Source organism: Cryptomeria japonica, chromosome 11 (genome assembly GCF_030272615.1).
Source record: "Cryptomeria japonica chromosome 11, Sugi_1.0, whole genome shotgun sequence".
Taxonomy (NCBI): Eukaryota; Viridiplantae; Streptophyta; class Pinopsida; order Cupressales; family Cupressaceae; genus Cryptomeria; species Cryptomeria japonica.
Genome location: NC_081415.1, coordinates 181,623,055 through 181,639,664, shown reverse-complemented (window position 1 = coordinate 181,639,664; position 16,610 = coordinate 181,623,055). Strand labels below are relative to the sequence as shown.

Below are 16,610 nucleotides of genomic sequence, written 5' to 3'. Positions count from 1 at the left end.
ACATCCTTCACATGTCCATGGGGCACATATTGCTAGAATGTAATGCCTTTCGGCCTCAAGAATGCAGGAGCAACCTATCAACAAGCAATGACCACCATCTTCCATGACATGATGCATACTATGATGAAAGATTATGTTGATGACTTACTAGCAAAATCACTCACTAGAGAAGGTCATCTAAACATATTAGATAAAATATTTGATAGACTGGAACAATACCATGTTCGACTCAACCCAAAGAAATGTGTCTTTGGAGTAACCTCCAAGAAGCTTCTAGGATACATTGTCTCAAGCAAAGGTATCAAGGTCGACCCAACAAAGGTAAAAGCAATCATGGACATGCCACCACCAAAGAACATCAGTTAGCTAAGGACATTACAAGGACGGCTACAATCCATCTAAAGGTTCATTGCACAACTGGCAAATAAGTGTCATCCTTTTACACACCTGTTACACAAGAACATCCGCTTTCAGTGGGATGCCCAATGCTAGCAAGCATTCCAGATGCTTAAGATTATCTCATGAATACACCATTGCTAATCCCACCAGATCCAAGTCGACCTCTGCTACTCTATATATCAGCAACAAGTACGACATTGGGTGTACTATTGGCACAACATAATGCAGAAGGGAAAGAGTGCGTTGTTTACTATATCTCTTGCACACTAGTTGGCTATGAACTCAATTACACACCTATTGAGCGAGCTTTCCTAGCAGTCATCTTGGCCACCACTAAACTGAGGCATTATCTATTAACACACAAAGTACAAGTCATTGCAAAGATTGATCCACTCAAGTATTTACTCAGCAAAGCAGCATTGACAGGCCGCTTGGCCAAATGGGTGATGATTCTAAGTGAATTCGATATCGAGTACATAGATCGTAAAGCTATCAAAGGTCAAGTTATTGCAGATCAGTTGGCCGATGCACCACTCATAGGCGATCATCCTCTCATTTCCAATTTTCTAGATGAAGAGATATTCATGATCACAATAGCACAACCATGGAAACTATACTTTGATGGTTCATACACTAGGCATGGCTCGGGGGCAGGCATTTTGTTTATCACACCTCAAGGTGATAGCATCCCAAAGTCTTATAGGCTCACATTTCCATGCACTAACAACATAGCAGAGTATGAGGCCTTGATCACAGGACTCAGGCTAGTCGTACAATGGAAATTACAAAAACTACAAGTATATGGCAACTCACAACTAGTCATTCGACAAGCCACTGATAAATATCAGACAAAGGATGATAAACTCATGCCATACAAGCAAATGGTGGACAATCTAAAGTCATCATTTACTACAATTTCCTTTGAGAAGATACCGAGAGATTAGAATCGAGCTGCTGACGCTATGGCTACCATCGCATCTCTCCTAGATCTTCCATAGAATTCAATACACTACAAATTCCTAGTAGAATAGCTTTGGATCCCCGCTTATGATATCCCCGAATCCGAGATGATATGCCACCTTGTCAGTTCCAAATCTCCATGGTATGGTGAATTCTACACCTATCTTCGTGATCACACCCTTCCTCCCAACCAATCGAATAACCAATGTAAAACCTTCATTTGCCAAACTGCTCGATATACCATTATTGCCGAAACCCTATACCGACACAGTCTTGATGGTACTCTCCTTCGATGTCTGGAACAAGATGAGATAACAAAGGCCTTGGAAGAGGTACATGAAGGAATTTGTGGAACTCATGCAAGCAGTCCGTCACTAGCCAAGATACTCCTACGCAATGGATACTATTGGCCCTCTATGGAAAAAGACTCCTACTACTTTGTCAGGAAGTGCAAGAAATGCCAAATTCATGGAGACTTGATACATGCACCAGCACAAGAATTGCAACCCATCACAACACCATGGCCTTTTTGTCAATGGGGTCTTGACCTTATGGGTAAAATCCATCCATCTTTGGCATCGAGAGATTTTCACACAAACTGGGACATTCCTTATCTTGCAATACAAAAGCGCTACAACAACACGACAATAGCGTTGCTTAAACACAAAAGCACTCAATAGTGCTCATACATCAAAAGCACCTAAACTAGCCTACAATAGCGCTAAAATTTTCAAAAGCGCTCAAATAGCACCTCAATAGCGCCATTGCGGCACAATAGCGCTAGTTAATTGGACAATAGCGCCAAAACATATTTTCAGTGCTATTATCCCGACTCAACTTCGACTCAGCAAAAAACATGACCAAAATGCATAAAAATTAAAAATTCAAATTTGCGTACCGCTAGTCCATAGTCATCTAGCCACTGGAACCGACGGACTCACTCAAAACGGTGCTCTGCAACTGGTACCGACATCCTGACTGCTACTCGCTCCTCTCAAAAGTCAATCTCAGAGCTCTGGTTTCACACTGGTCGCGGTAACAAATGATCTTGTTTTCACCCCTTTCTCCCTATTTAAACCCTTCAAAGTCACCGTAATTTTCCCCCGCTCGTCACCGTGGTCCCCATGAACTTCTCAAGCCTCCCATTTCTCCATTTCCCCCCCGATTTCTTCTATTTTTCACCCATGTTGCTAACTTCTTCTCTTCTACTACCCTGCCAATTTTCATTCTTTTTTTAGAGATCGCTCGATTTTTTGAAATTTTTTGACCCATCTCTCGAGGGGGCATACCACCCACTAAATTAACATTTATGGGGCATATTCTTCACACCTATTTTCTTTCTTTGAAATGACACGATAAAACTGCACCGTCTTAAAGAGGGGCAAATGTAGTCACATAAATCTGTCCAGTTTAATTAAATGAATATTTGCTATTTATTTGATTAAAAATCCACTAAGCCTTCAGTTAATTAAATTAATATTTAATTAATTCATCCTCAAACATTCTTCTATTAATTAAATAAATTATTCAATTTATTTTAATTAATTCATTAAACCAAATTCACAATCAATTAAATGAATAAAATCTATTTATTTAATTAAATCCCCCTATTCTTCTTTTAAATAAATTAAATTAAACATTTATTTAAATCATTATCCCCCCCCACTTGCATTTTCCTACAAATGCAACTTGCACACATTTATTGAAATAAATGATTTTTATTTCAATAAAATCCTATTTTCCTTCACCCACCAAATCCACTTACATTCCTAAACCCCCTTCTAGATTCTTCTAACCCCTTCCTAATTAACCTAATCCATCCCTTAATTATTGTCACATTCTTAAGCAACTTGGAGTCACTTCTCAAAGACTTCAAAATCTTTGAAAAGCTTTTAATGCTTTGTGTGTTCAACAATTTAACCTCTAAAGTCTTTGAAAACCACTAATGGCTCTTACATGACCATTAATGGCTCTTACATAACCATTTATGGTTATTTCAACTTGCACTCATGTGTCTCCTCAAGCATTTACTTCTTTGACCATGTTTATCCCTCTCGCCTTTGCACAAGAGTTTACCCATTGGATAAAAGATTTATTCTTTGAATAAAGAATTTATTCATTCAACTAACCTTGACCTTAACTCTCAAGGTCATGTCAAGCATTTAATGCTTATTCCCTCTTCTCTCAACCTATCTCATATTGGCACATGTCATCTTGGGATTGGGTTGAAAACCCTCACATGGATCTCAAACCATTCAATCCTGACCCTTGTTGAGATTGCTCAATCTCAACCATCCATTGCTCCATTTTTCCTATAAATAGAGCCCATTTCTTCATAATCAGGATCCTGAAAACTTGTATGCATTTAAGCTATAGGCATTTTGAGAGAGCATTTTAGCATAATCAACTCATATATTGTCATTTGGGTTAAAATAAATCATTTTAGTATCAATAGCTTAATATTAGCTTCTTTATTTACATTTAGAGCAATATTTCAATCTCAAACCTCCATAAGCATCCATAGTGCAAAAAGTTGCTCAGAGCTACACTATTTTGGAATTTGGAGAGGAGAGGAACAAGGGAGAAGAAACCAAGAGCATGTTAGGAGGCATTTGGAGATGCCTCATCATATTTACCTTCTTAGTTAGATATTTTATCATACTTTTGATATCTCTTTTGATATGCTTGTGTAGGAAAGTATTTTGTTTGTGATTTCTGACACTAACAGTTTCCTTTCTTTTCTTGTTTGTGTCTTGATATCATTGACTAACCTTCCCTTTTTGTAGAGCATCAAGTACTTTAGTGGATCTATCTTTGCAATGATTTGTACTTTATGTGTTAATAGATAGTGCCTTAGTTTAGTTGCAGCCAAGATTACTGCTAGGCAAGCTCGCTCAATAGGTGTGTAATTGAGTTCATAGCCAATGAGTGTGCGAGAGATGTAGTAGACAACACACTCTTTCCCTTCTGCATTGTGTTGATCTAGGAGCACTCCCAATGTTGTATTTGTTGCCGAGATATAGAGTAATAAAGGCGTACTCAGATCTGATGGGATCAACAATGGTTTATTCATGAGATAATCCTTAAGCATTTGAAATGCTTGTTGTCATTTGGTATCCCATTGAAAGAGGATGTTCTTGTGTAGCAAGTGTGTAAAGGGGTGACACTTATCTTCTAGTTGTGCAAAGAATCTTTAGATGGATTGTAGCCACCCTTGTAATGTCCTTAGTTGACTGATGTTCTTTGGAGGTGGCACATCCATGATTTCTTTGACCTTTGCTGGGTCGACCTCAATGCCTTTGCTTGAGACAATGTATCCTAGAAGCTTCCTTGAGGTTACTCCAAAGACACATTTCTTTGGGTTGAGTCGAACATGATATTGTTCCAGTCTGTCAAAGATTTTCTCTAATATTTCTAGATGACCTACTCTTGTTAATGATTTTGCTAGTAAGTCATCAACATAATCTTCCATTATAGTATGCATCATATCATGGAAGATGGTCATCATGGCTCTTTGATAGGTCACTTCTGCATTCTTTAGACCGAAAGGCATTACATTCCAGCAGTATGCTCCCCATGGACATGTGAAGGCCATCTTATGTTGATCCTTGGGTGCGATCTTTATCTAGTTATACCTTGAAAAGCCATCCATGAGTAAAAGCATGGCATGTCTGGTTGTTAGGTCCACTATTATGTCGATGTTTGGTAGGGGGAAGTCATCTTTAGGATATGCCTTGTTCAGATCTCTGAAATCAATGCACATACAGATGCCCTCATTTGGTTTGCCAACAGACACAATATTCGATATCCAATCTGCATAATCAATTGGTCTAATAAAACCAATGTCTAGGAGTTTCTTAAGTTCTACTTTGACTAGTACCGTGATCTGGGGATGCATCTTGCGAAGTTTTTGCTTGACAGGCTTAGCTCCTTCTGCTATGGTGAGATGATGCATGACTAAATCAGGATCAAAACTAGGCATGTCTACATATGACCATGCAAAGTTGATCTGGCATTTTTTGAAGAATTTGACAAGCTTAGGTTGTTCCTCTAGAGATAAAGGAGATGCCAGATGTATGTGGTGAGGATTTTCAGGAGTCCCCACGTTGTATTCTTTCAGTTCCTCAATGAGAATCATTAATCGTTCCTGTTGTGTACTAGAGGGGAGAATGTCAAACCTTTAATCCTCAGGTGCCTCAGAGAGGTTTTCACCTTTGGATACACTCTTTCTTTTTACTTTTGTGGGATCAAACAGTGCCACAGTGTGGTTTTCACTAGAAGATCCATGTTTTATCGTTATATTTTTGTAGCTGAAAGGTTTGGCATTCCCCCCAAAGTATGTTGTGCTATTAAGTTCTATGGTGAATCCAACTTTATGATCCCCGCTTGGTATGTTATCTTGTAGTTCCAAAAAGTCAATGATAGCCTCATCATTTTAGAAGTGGTCAAGGCATGCGGGGTTAGGTGGGTTCCATTTGATGAGTTTAGGATGGATAATGGGCATTACCTCATCGATTAGGTTAAGTTCGTTAGATGTGTCAGTGAGGGTTAAGATATTATGGTGAAGGTCATTGATGATACTCTCCTTGTCAGAATCGGGCGTAGGATGTGACGTAGGGTCTGTGGAAGGTGTTTCCAGTTCAGGAACCTAAGAGGTTTTAATATGCCCTTCTCCATAAACAAGGATTTCTTTGTGAGGTGGAGGGGGTGATGTGTCTTCCTCATATTAAGTATTGAGATGTACTGAATCAAATTCCCACTCATGTGAGTTGGTCTCTGAGTCACTTTCCAGTATGCGGTTGCTATACCATATTGGGATATCCTTTGAGTTAAACACTACAGGTGTGATTGGCTGATGTACTTGGATAGACAAAATTATTGGTGCTACAAGAAGGATTATAGGGATCAATGAATCCGATATGGGGAGTATCAGTGTTGTTGACACTGCTGCTTCTACTGGAATTGCCATTGTTGTTGATATTGTCAGGGATTATGATATAGTTGTTGTTGCCAATGGTGCTATTGATCTAGTTTTTGCTGTTGATGGGGTTGCTAGTTTGATTGGTGGGATGACTGGTGCTGTAGATTATATTATTGGGATTTTTAGCCTCAGTGGGGTAGTTGCTATGGTGTGTGGTGCTGCTAATATAATCAATGGTGACCTCTTTATGGTTGTAGTAGGCTGATATAGAGGTTTGTTGGGTTTCCCATTGAATCTAAGCTTAGGAAGGATCTCCTTTTGAAAGCCTAATCCTGTGTTATCTTTGGGTTTTAATTCTCTCTGTATCAGCTCATGTTGTCCTTGCTTGCAAGTTCCCAAAGCACTTGGACAATGATAACCCATTCTTTGCATAATGAGAAGGCCTTTTCCATATGGATCTGTGGGAAGCTTAGCATGTGGGATGTTCATGGTGATAGGATCTTTATAGATCCATTCTGCTAAGTCCTCATCTTTAGTCTCTTCTTCTTGACTCTTTCCAAGGATGAAAGGTGTCAAAGTGCATGCTGGCTTGACCAGTGGTGTATGAAGTAACTTTTGAGGTTTACCATGAGTTGTAGGTGAAGTAGGCATTTGTCCAACACAAAAGAGTTGGCTGAGATTGTACTCCCCAAGACCTTCCTCTGCTATTTTCATCTTGAGCTTCTCTTGTTTGGGTATAGTCGTGTTTGAACTCGAAAGAGAGGTTGGACTTGCATATGATGTAGATGAGATAGCTTCTCTATTGTTGGGAATGATAATCTTTGGTTTATGATTTATATTGTGACAATATGCAAAAGGATTTGCATCTCCCAGGATTGTAATTTCCACATCGTTATGAGGGAACTTGATACACTGATGGTAGGTGGATAGAACGGCTTGCATGGCAGGTATCCAAGGCCTTCCTAACAATAAATTATATGATAGAGGAAGGTCCATAACTTGACATATGATGTGCTTCACCACTGGGCCCACTCAGATTGGTAGCACAATTGCTCCTTTGGATGAACGCTCTGCATCATCATAGGCTTTGATTGTTATCTTTTTACGGGGATCCACTAATTTAGTTGCATATCCTAATGCTGTGACCAATTGCAGTGTACAGATATTCAGGCCTTCTCCATTATTGATCAAGACTCGCTTGATCCTATGTTGGTTGATAAACCCTTCAATGTGGAGTGAGGCGTTATGAGGTTGCTCGAAGGATGTATTATCACTTTCTGAGAAAGTGAGACATGGTGATGACCTTAGATTTCCAACCATAGCTTAGAACTAATCTTTGTTTAGATTAACAAGGATTGATGCCTCTTGGAGAGCTTGATCCAAGATTATTTTATGAGATGGGGATAGGCGCAAATGCTCTAAGATAGATATAAGGGTGGGCATCTTATCTAATTGTTCCACAAGGTTATACTACTTTGGGATAGATGTGGTGCCTTGTGGAGCTGCTTTAATGGTGATCTTGTCATGACTTGTAACAACACTAAGGTGGAGCTGAGATTGTTTATGGTAATAGTTGCAATTTGTTCACTGACATCATATATAGTTGATTCATAGTGTAATTATAAGCGACGTGCATATAATCAGTGGTATTTGTATTTCCCCTTGAAGTGAAAGGACCCCTTTGATCTTGTGATGGAAGCTGATTTTTAAACATAAGATGATCATTGTTTGTTATTTTTAGGTCGTGTCCTTTTATTTCGATCTTGCCTTGGTCAATAAGATCTTGAATAAGATCTTTCAATCTGTGAAAATTGCTTGTCTTATGCCCTTTCCCTTGATGGATATCGCAATGTTTAGTATCCCTCCACCATGAAGGTTTGACCTGAGGTTCATAATTTTATGTCTTTGGTAAGGTCACCAGATTTTGAGAAACCAACTAACGTAACACTATTTCAATAGGCTCCCCTAAGGGGGTGTATGTTCGTTTTGGTTTAAAATTTTGCTGCCATTGTCTGGGTTCTTCTTGAGGTACATTGCATCCTTGATTTGGGAGAGCAACTGTGTTATTCTTGGGTGGGGGGTTCTGTCCCGCAAATTGGACCATGGGTTGCGCACTTTTGATAGTCCTAGCATCCACAACCCCGTCATTGACAACATTTTATCTTTTGTTCTAGAAGTTAGGCTTATCACTATTGAAGCGTGGGTGAGGGCCATCCTTTGGCTCATTGTATATCTTGATAAGCCCTTTTTTGATGAGAGCCCGCTCACATTTTAAACCCTTGGTGATCATGTCATTGAAGGATTCTGTACCTTTCATGTCTAAGTGAAATTTCATTTCTTCATTTAAGTTGGAAATAAATATTTCCACTAGTTCTTGTTCAGGTAACTAAAGAGAATGTCTGCTAGACATTTGATGCCATCATTGCAGAAAAACTAAAAAATAGCTCTCCTAGTTTTTGCTTAGTGTTACACCTATCAGCCATGGTGATATCACGTTCAATGTTGTGTGAGTAATGGGCCAGGAACTTCTGGACTAGTTCTTTGAATGTCCTAATGCCACTTGGTAGTTAGGAAAACCATGATGTGGTTGTTCCTCCCAAACTTTAGGGAAAGAGTCACATTAGCTATGTGTCCTCATATGCCACTTCTAGGCAAGCTAAATGAAATTCTCTAACATGATCGCGAGGGTCTCCTTTTCCTCGATACTTTTCAAACTTAGGTGTTTCAAACCCTCATGGAAAAGGTGGCATATGTAGATTCCTATCAAAGGGATGGGGACAAATATCGTTAACTAAAAACTAGTTTGTTTTCACACGATTATGAAGTTGTTGGGCGAGATTCTTGACTTATTGGTGCAACATGTCTATGTCATTTGGAGGAGGAGGAGGTGGGGGACTTCCTTGATGAAGGTTGTATCTAATGTGATCTTGACCTCTTTCATCCTCATTACGACTTTAGCATTCTGATGCTTGCCTTAGTTGTGCATTATCTGATGTTTGTATGTCTTCTGTGAATTATTCCAATGAAATTCTGGGGCATGTACTAATGGTGTCTATGTGGGAAGTTCACTAAGCTACGTGATCTTATGTAAAATACAGTTATAGATCACTATGGCTTGCTGACTACATCGTATACCTCAACCATATGAGCATGAACCATTATGGAGGGTCCATATTTTTTATGCTTTATTTATGTTGTTTGTTTGCAGGTACAATGCTCCATCCTTGGTTCCTACTGTCTCATCCAGGCTAGATGTTACCATGCTCAAAGATGAAAATAAAGCACTATGGATTGTCATTCCATCTCATATGTTTATATTACATTTTGTTGCATATCACCCATCCATTTAATCATTCATTATTCATATGCATGGTTTTGTATGCAAGTGTGAATAAAGTTAATATGAGAAGTTATTTGAAATATGACTTGGTCTTGGATACAATCACGACAGAGTTCTCTGATACATCATAAGTGCATCATGCAAAGTCTAAACAACCTTGCATTCATCTATCATAATCACATTATCATTTCATTACATTTAGTTGCATTTTTCATCAACCTAGTTCATTATCATGTACTTGCACATAAGTTTATTGAAGTTTTTAGCCATTCATTAAAAGCATTTAAAATTATTTAGTTGCATTTACATAAACCTAGTTCATTATCATTGGCTTGCATTAGTATGATTACATCATTTCATCATTGCACACTCATGACATTTCGATTCATTTGAATGATAAATTTCTCATCATTTGCATTTATTACCATTATTAGCCATTACCGTGCATTCATTTAGTATCATTTATACTCATCATTTATCATCATTTAAACTTGTTTACCATGCATTTTTTTAGATTTCCATAGTTGCATACATTTATTTATCTATCCATCTAGTATGAGAATATACTCATTCATTTCGTCTTACAAACAAATTTCATCTAGGATTCATTCCAATGCATTCCTTATCCTTTTAATTGCATTAAGGTGCAATTATTCATTACCCATGAGTTGCATTATCATTATCATCACATTATCATTTCACTTAGCTATATTTTATCAACATTTAGATCATAACAAACAAAACCATTTGTTTCAATATTGGTTTATACATTTTACACATGCATTCATTTAGAAATCACCATATAAACATTTGTATCTTACATTTGTTTATCCATATAGCATTCATTTTGACCATCTAGTGTTGACATCAATGACAAAACTAATGCAACACATCCATAATACTAATAACAATTTTTGATCCTCTTAATTAAATCCAAAAGTACATTAGTCACATTTGTAGGCCTGAAATTCATGGTGGAAGTGCTAGGCACGGCTATAACTTTCTTTTCTTCAGACACTTGTCCAATTGCCTTAACCACTTCTTCCTTATTTCCATCATTGACCTCTTCTTTATTCACTGTTTCTGCTTTTTTGCTCATTCTGTGTTTCAATTTTTCTTTTAGTCTTACTGTCATCCTTATTCTTTGTCTTGCTGACTGTCGGTTCATCTATGCTCTGTTCAGGTTCTTTCTCTGTCGGTTTCTCTACCTTCTACTGATTGTCAACATTTGTAGGTTCAGTTTGTGTTTTTACCTCTACTTTTGCTTGCAAGGCTTGAATAATTCCCAAAGGACCTGCGTATTCAGGTCCAATGCGTTGTTGTATTCCCGCAGATATTTTTCTTTCGAGCCATACAATAACTAATAATCCTATTGTAATTCCCAATTGAAGGATAATTATGTCGATTAGAATCCATATAAGACTAGAAATTTGTCTTGAAAATCCCAATCGAGAAAATAAATTGATAGCTTGTTCTTCAAGATCTGCTATATTAATAACCATTTTAACGATCAACCTCTCCCATAATGATATCTATACTACCCAAAATCGTCATGATATCGGCTAATTTCATCCTTTTAACCAGTTGAGGAGGGATCTGCAAATTAATAAAACCAGGTGGTCAAATTTTCCATCTCCAGGGAAAAATATTATCATCTCCTATAAAAAAAATTCCTAGTTCCCCCTTGGGAGCTTCTACTCTCACGTAATGTTCTTGTTTGGATAACTCAAAAGTAGGGGAAGGTTTTTTACTGATAAATCGAGATTCGAAATCATTCCATTGTGAATCTTTTCCCTTATTTAAATGTCAAACCTCTAAATTCTCATAGGGACCTCCCAGAATTACTTCTAGGGCCTGTCTGATTATTTTTATAGATTCTTTCATTTCCCCGATTCGAAGCAAATAACGAGCTAACGAATCTCCTTCTTTTTGCCATTGGATTTCCCAATCCAATTCATCGTAGCATTCATAATGATCCACTTTACGAAGATCCCATTGGATTCCGAAAGCTCGTAGCATGGGTCTTGATAAACTCCAATCTATTGCTTCTTCTCTACTAATAATGCCTACTCCCTCAACTCGTTTCAAAAAGATAGGATTGCATATCATTATCTCATCATCGCATCGACATAAAGTACAATGAGCTTTAAATATTGAATGCAAGTCCTTCCCAAAATCATGTGACAATACATTAAAGATTTACAATCTTCAAGTTATAATCTACATTTAACATCTATATAAGATAGTGATATGTCTTCAATAAGGAGGATGCACCAAGAAACCATCCCAAGCAAAAACAAATACCTGTACATGAAGTTACATATTAGTAACAATCAAAAGGATTTTTTATTCAATTTAAAAGTACAATAAACAAACCATAATGCATTGATAATATATCCAATTAGAATTTGACTAAAATTATAAGTGCTATTTTATTTTTAGAGTTTAGCATTTAATATTTTGAACTATGATTAATACTTTAAAAAAAAAAAACTTACATTTGGATGAACTGCTGATGTAACACTTTATAGTCTCAAGTTCTTCATCCACGGAAACTGAAATTTTAGGATTGTATCAATTTTATTGAAGTATATCCTTCTCCAACTTATTTTTATTAGAATCAGTGACACCATCCCTCCAAAATATACTCCATATGACAATCCCAGTGCTATTCCATACCAAGAATCTTTAGTGTTTTGTTTTTCTTTGTCAACTGGAATTGGAGGAGGAAGAACAAACTGTGGCCAAGAACATTTTTTGGGCAAGGGACACCCCCATAAATTAGGATTCTCTGAAAAGCAGGATTCATTAAATGTGGTTATATGTCTTCCTTGTGGTATACTTCCTGAAAGGTGGTTGTTGGATAAATTCAAGAAACCTAAAGAATCCAGAAAATCAAGCTCCAGAGGGATTTATCCTGAAAATTTATTTCTTGAAAGATCTAATGATTCTAGCTGACTGATTCCTCCCAAACTACTTGGAATGGCCCCATTCAAATTGTTCATTGAAAGGTTCAAAAACTTCAGCCCCTTCAAATTCCCAAAACCTAAAGCAATTCCTCCCTCCAATTCATTGAGAGATCTATGGATGTCAGAGTGGAAAGAATATATGTGTAGTGCTCATCTCTACCCTTTGAAATCATATCCAATGGATCTTTATATATTTTTTTCTTTTTATATGAACTCCCAGATATACTCAATACAGAACCATCTTGGCTTTCACTTGTCATTGCTTGCAATGATATGATTGTTTGTGGAATTAAACCTAAGATATGATTTGACTGGCCTATCTCTGAAGGAATATTGCCTATAAACTTGTTTTTCATCATTACTAATACTCTTAGGTTTGAAAGATTTCCAATCAAAGTTGGTATTTCACCTCCAAATAAATTGTTTCCAATATCAAGAACCTGTAGGTTCGAACAATTTTCTATTGACGATGGAAATAATCCATTCAATTTATTGGTGTGAACAACTAACGAACTTAATTTACTTAGCTTACTGAACTCATGTGGTAAGCTCCCATCCAAACTATTATTTCCCAAGTTTAGGACCATGAGGGAAGAGCAATTGGACAAGATAGCAGGGATCACTCCGGTTATATTGTTGTTTGCAAGATTTAATAACCAGAGTTTAGATAACTTTCCTAGGCTTAAAGGAATATTGCCACTAAACAAATTATCTTTGAACAACTTTCCTAGGTTTAAAGGAATATTGCCACTAAACAGATTAAATGTAAGCCGTGTGTCTTAATAATTTGTGTTAACATTGTTGTCATTACCATACACTTTCCGACCATATTCACGGTACTTTTTCCACACCAAAATTTTTTCTTTTGCTCAGACCTGTAATTTGAATGACTTAAGTTTTCATTGCTTGTTCTAATAAAGTGGGAACATATGGGGTCACAAATGAGGTACAATAGCGTTAATATCATGCAAACCTACCATCCCTGACAAGCAAGAGAAAAGCCAGCGTGCCAAAGGACAAACATTTCTCCACCGTGCAAGACTTAAATTTGTCTAGTTTAAATTTGTCTAGTTTTGTGACGAGTTTATCTAGAAGAGCTGTGATTCCATATTTTCCTGTCCTCGCTCTGAAACGTTCATAATTATTTTGACGACCAACATTAAGATTGAGTGGACGTGTCTGCCATGCAAGTGTGTGACTTTACAATTTAGTGGCCACATTTCTCTTTCCTCTGAGTTTCTGCCTTTTTTCTCTCTTTGCTCTCGAGTGGCTATAATTATTTTGCAGGCTACGATGACCGACACTAAAATTAACTCGACGCATTTAGAATTTAATGGCCTCCTGGAAGTGAGATTTCTCTTTCATGGTAGTTTCCACCTTGGTACTTTCCTTTGTATTTTCTCCACTGCAAGACTAAAATGTATTCGCGTGCCAAAAACTGTCCCGGTGATTCCATATTTTTCTCAATGATTATACCTAATTATTTTGCAGGCTATGACAACTGACTTTAAAATTGAGTGGACATGTTTGCCGTGCAATTGTGTCATAGTAGAATTCAGTGGCATCTTCGAAGTAATGTTTTGCTTTTGAATTTCTCTTGTATTTTAAGCGTAGAGGGATGAAATTAGGGTAAATTTCCCTAAACTCATTTATCATTTTTAGTCGTAATGACACATGAAATTTCTATTGGCTCTTTGATTATTGAAATGATTGATGTCTAAGTAGAATAAAATATCATATAGAATAGGGGAAGAGCACCACTAGCTGTCATGGCTAACTTCGCACACCCACAGATCCTAAACAGTACATCGGATTTTGATTTTTTTTAAGTTGTCTTCGTATGCAACTTAACTACTTATAGCTATTGATTTGGCTTCTGGGTAGTAACGATGCACATTGTGGAATCAGTGATGCACATTGTGGAATCACTTATGCACACAAAGGTCAAAAAGTACACATTTCAAAGTGTCGTCTAATACCCAACTAAAGATGTTCCAGTAACCATCAACTCAAAATCGCTAGTACTTGTTGACAAATGTCCCAATAGTGGTGCACAAATGTTCCAATAGTGGTACACAAATGGGACAAATGTTCCAATAGTTGTGCACAAAAGGGCCAATTAATTACAAAAAATGATCGGCTATTGGTACAAAACAAATTTATTAATGGTGTTTTCACTATGACGACTATTGGGGGGTCAACATGACAATAAGGTGACAGATAGTGGAACTATGTTATCTATTGGCGATCTTCCCCTAGTTACCGTTCATGTTCCAATAGTTGTTCACTCCTCTCACAACCAAACCCTCAATTACTAACTTTAAAGAAACCAAAAAACATATTAATAAATTTCACTTGTATCAATAGCCACCCATTATTTTAGCATTTATGGACCATAATTGACCTATTTGTGCACCTTTATTGGTACCCCTAGTGCACGACTAATGGGGCATTTGTGCATAAGTATTGGCAATTTAAGTGCACGATTATTGGGGCATATTTAAGTAGGTATTGACGATAATTTGAAATGTGTACTTTTTAACCCTTGCACACCTAACAAACCCCACAACGTGCATTGTTACTACCTAGAAGCCAAAACAGTAGCTATAAGCAACTAAGTCGCATGCAAAGACAACAACAAAAAAATTGTCAAAACTCGATGTATCATAGTGTTCATAGTGTCATAGGAACTCAAATAAATAAATGATGCAAGACATAAATTGATTTTAAAGAGAAAGTAGTTATGTAAAATAACTTTTGATAATGAAAGGGTTGTAGTTGAATTGCTAAGAAGAATAGTATGTTCCTTGATTATACCATCCAACAAGATTTAAATTGATTTTTTTTTAAACTATTAAAAATCTAATCTTTTTTACTTTTTTCAAATTTCAATCTACAAAAAAACCTATATGCTAGCTTAAGGGTGAGCATAGCATTCAAACACGAAAGGGACAAGATTTACCTCTCATTTCATTTTTTTCAAAAAAATAATTTCTTCATTTTTATCCAAAAAGATGAAGTGGAATACCAAACACAATGCAAATACCTCTTGATCTTTAAAATCCAAAGCAATCTGCAAGCTCATCCAATCCATAACAATCTCAATCCACCAATTTTCAAAATTTTCAAGAAGAGGGTTTGAGAGCCCAATTTTCCCAAGATGCAAGAATGAAAATAAAACTAAGTTTCTTTTCCTTTATGTCATTTTTCCAATTTCCAATTTATTTATTTTATTTTATTTTATTTTGAATTTAATTTTCTTTTTCTCAAAAATATGTTTCATAAAATAAAAAATGCTCAATTCATTGTTTTTTGCAATTTCAAAATAAAACTAATTAAATCAATTCAAATACTTTAATATCCCAATGAAATAATTTGAATTTAAATATTAGTTTCTTCCAATTAAATTATAAATTTCTTGAACAGTTAACTTAATTATATTTCTCTTTTCTAGAACATGCAAGTGCATTTAACCAATCAAAATACACTAACTAATTCATAAAATATTTTTATGGAAAAATAGGAAAAATAAACCATTAAATTAGAACATGTAATTAGAGGTAGCACATGCAACACAAATGGATTCTAGAATCACCTTTGATTACAATCTGACTTTATCTAGGGTCACATTGTACATACCTCATACTCAATTCAAGTACAATAAGGGATAACATATAGACAAGGCCCAATGTGATATTTGTAAACTAACCACCACTGGGAAATAACTCAGACCTACCAATTCAGGAGGAGAAATATCCTATACCTACATCTTGAAATCAAACATCAAGAATAACTATTCAATATATAACAGATGAGGTAATGCACACACTTAATGGATTACAATATTAAATAACCATGATCATCTAATATCTTAAAATACATAAAATTTGATGTTAAATATAAACATCTCTAAGAAAGGAATAGGTGGACATTATAGGCAATGAAAAATTTAGGTGTTGGTGCTTTAGGTGTGTATCATCATAAATTGAACTCCTTTAATTAATGATCCCAATTTCACACT

The 16,610-nt window shown here is 36.4% G+C and overlaps 1 pseudogene; it reads right to left on the bottom strand.

Annotated features, from left to right (window-relative positions):
- Positions 1 to 11,093: 11,093 nt before the first annotated feature.
- On the bottom strand, positions 11,094 to 14,245 carry LOC131053517 (NAD(P)H-quinone oxidoreductase subunit H, chloroplastic-like; annotated as a pseudogene).
- Positions 14,246 to 16,610: the final 2,365 nt, after the last annotated feature.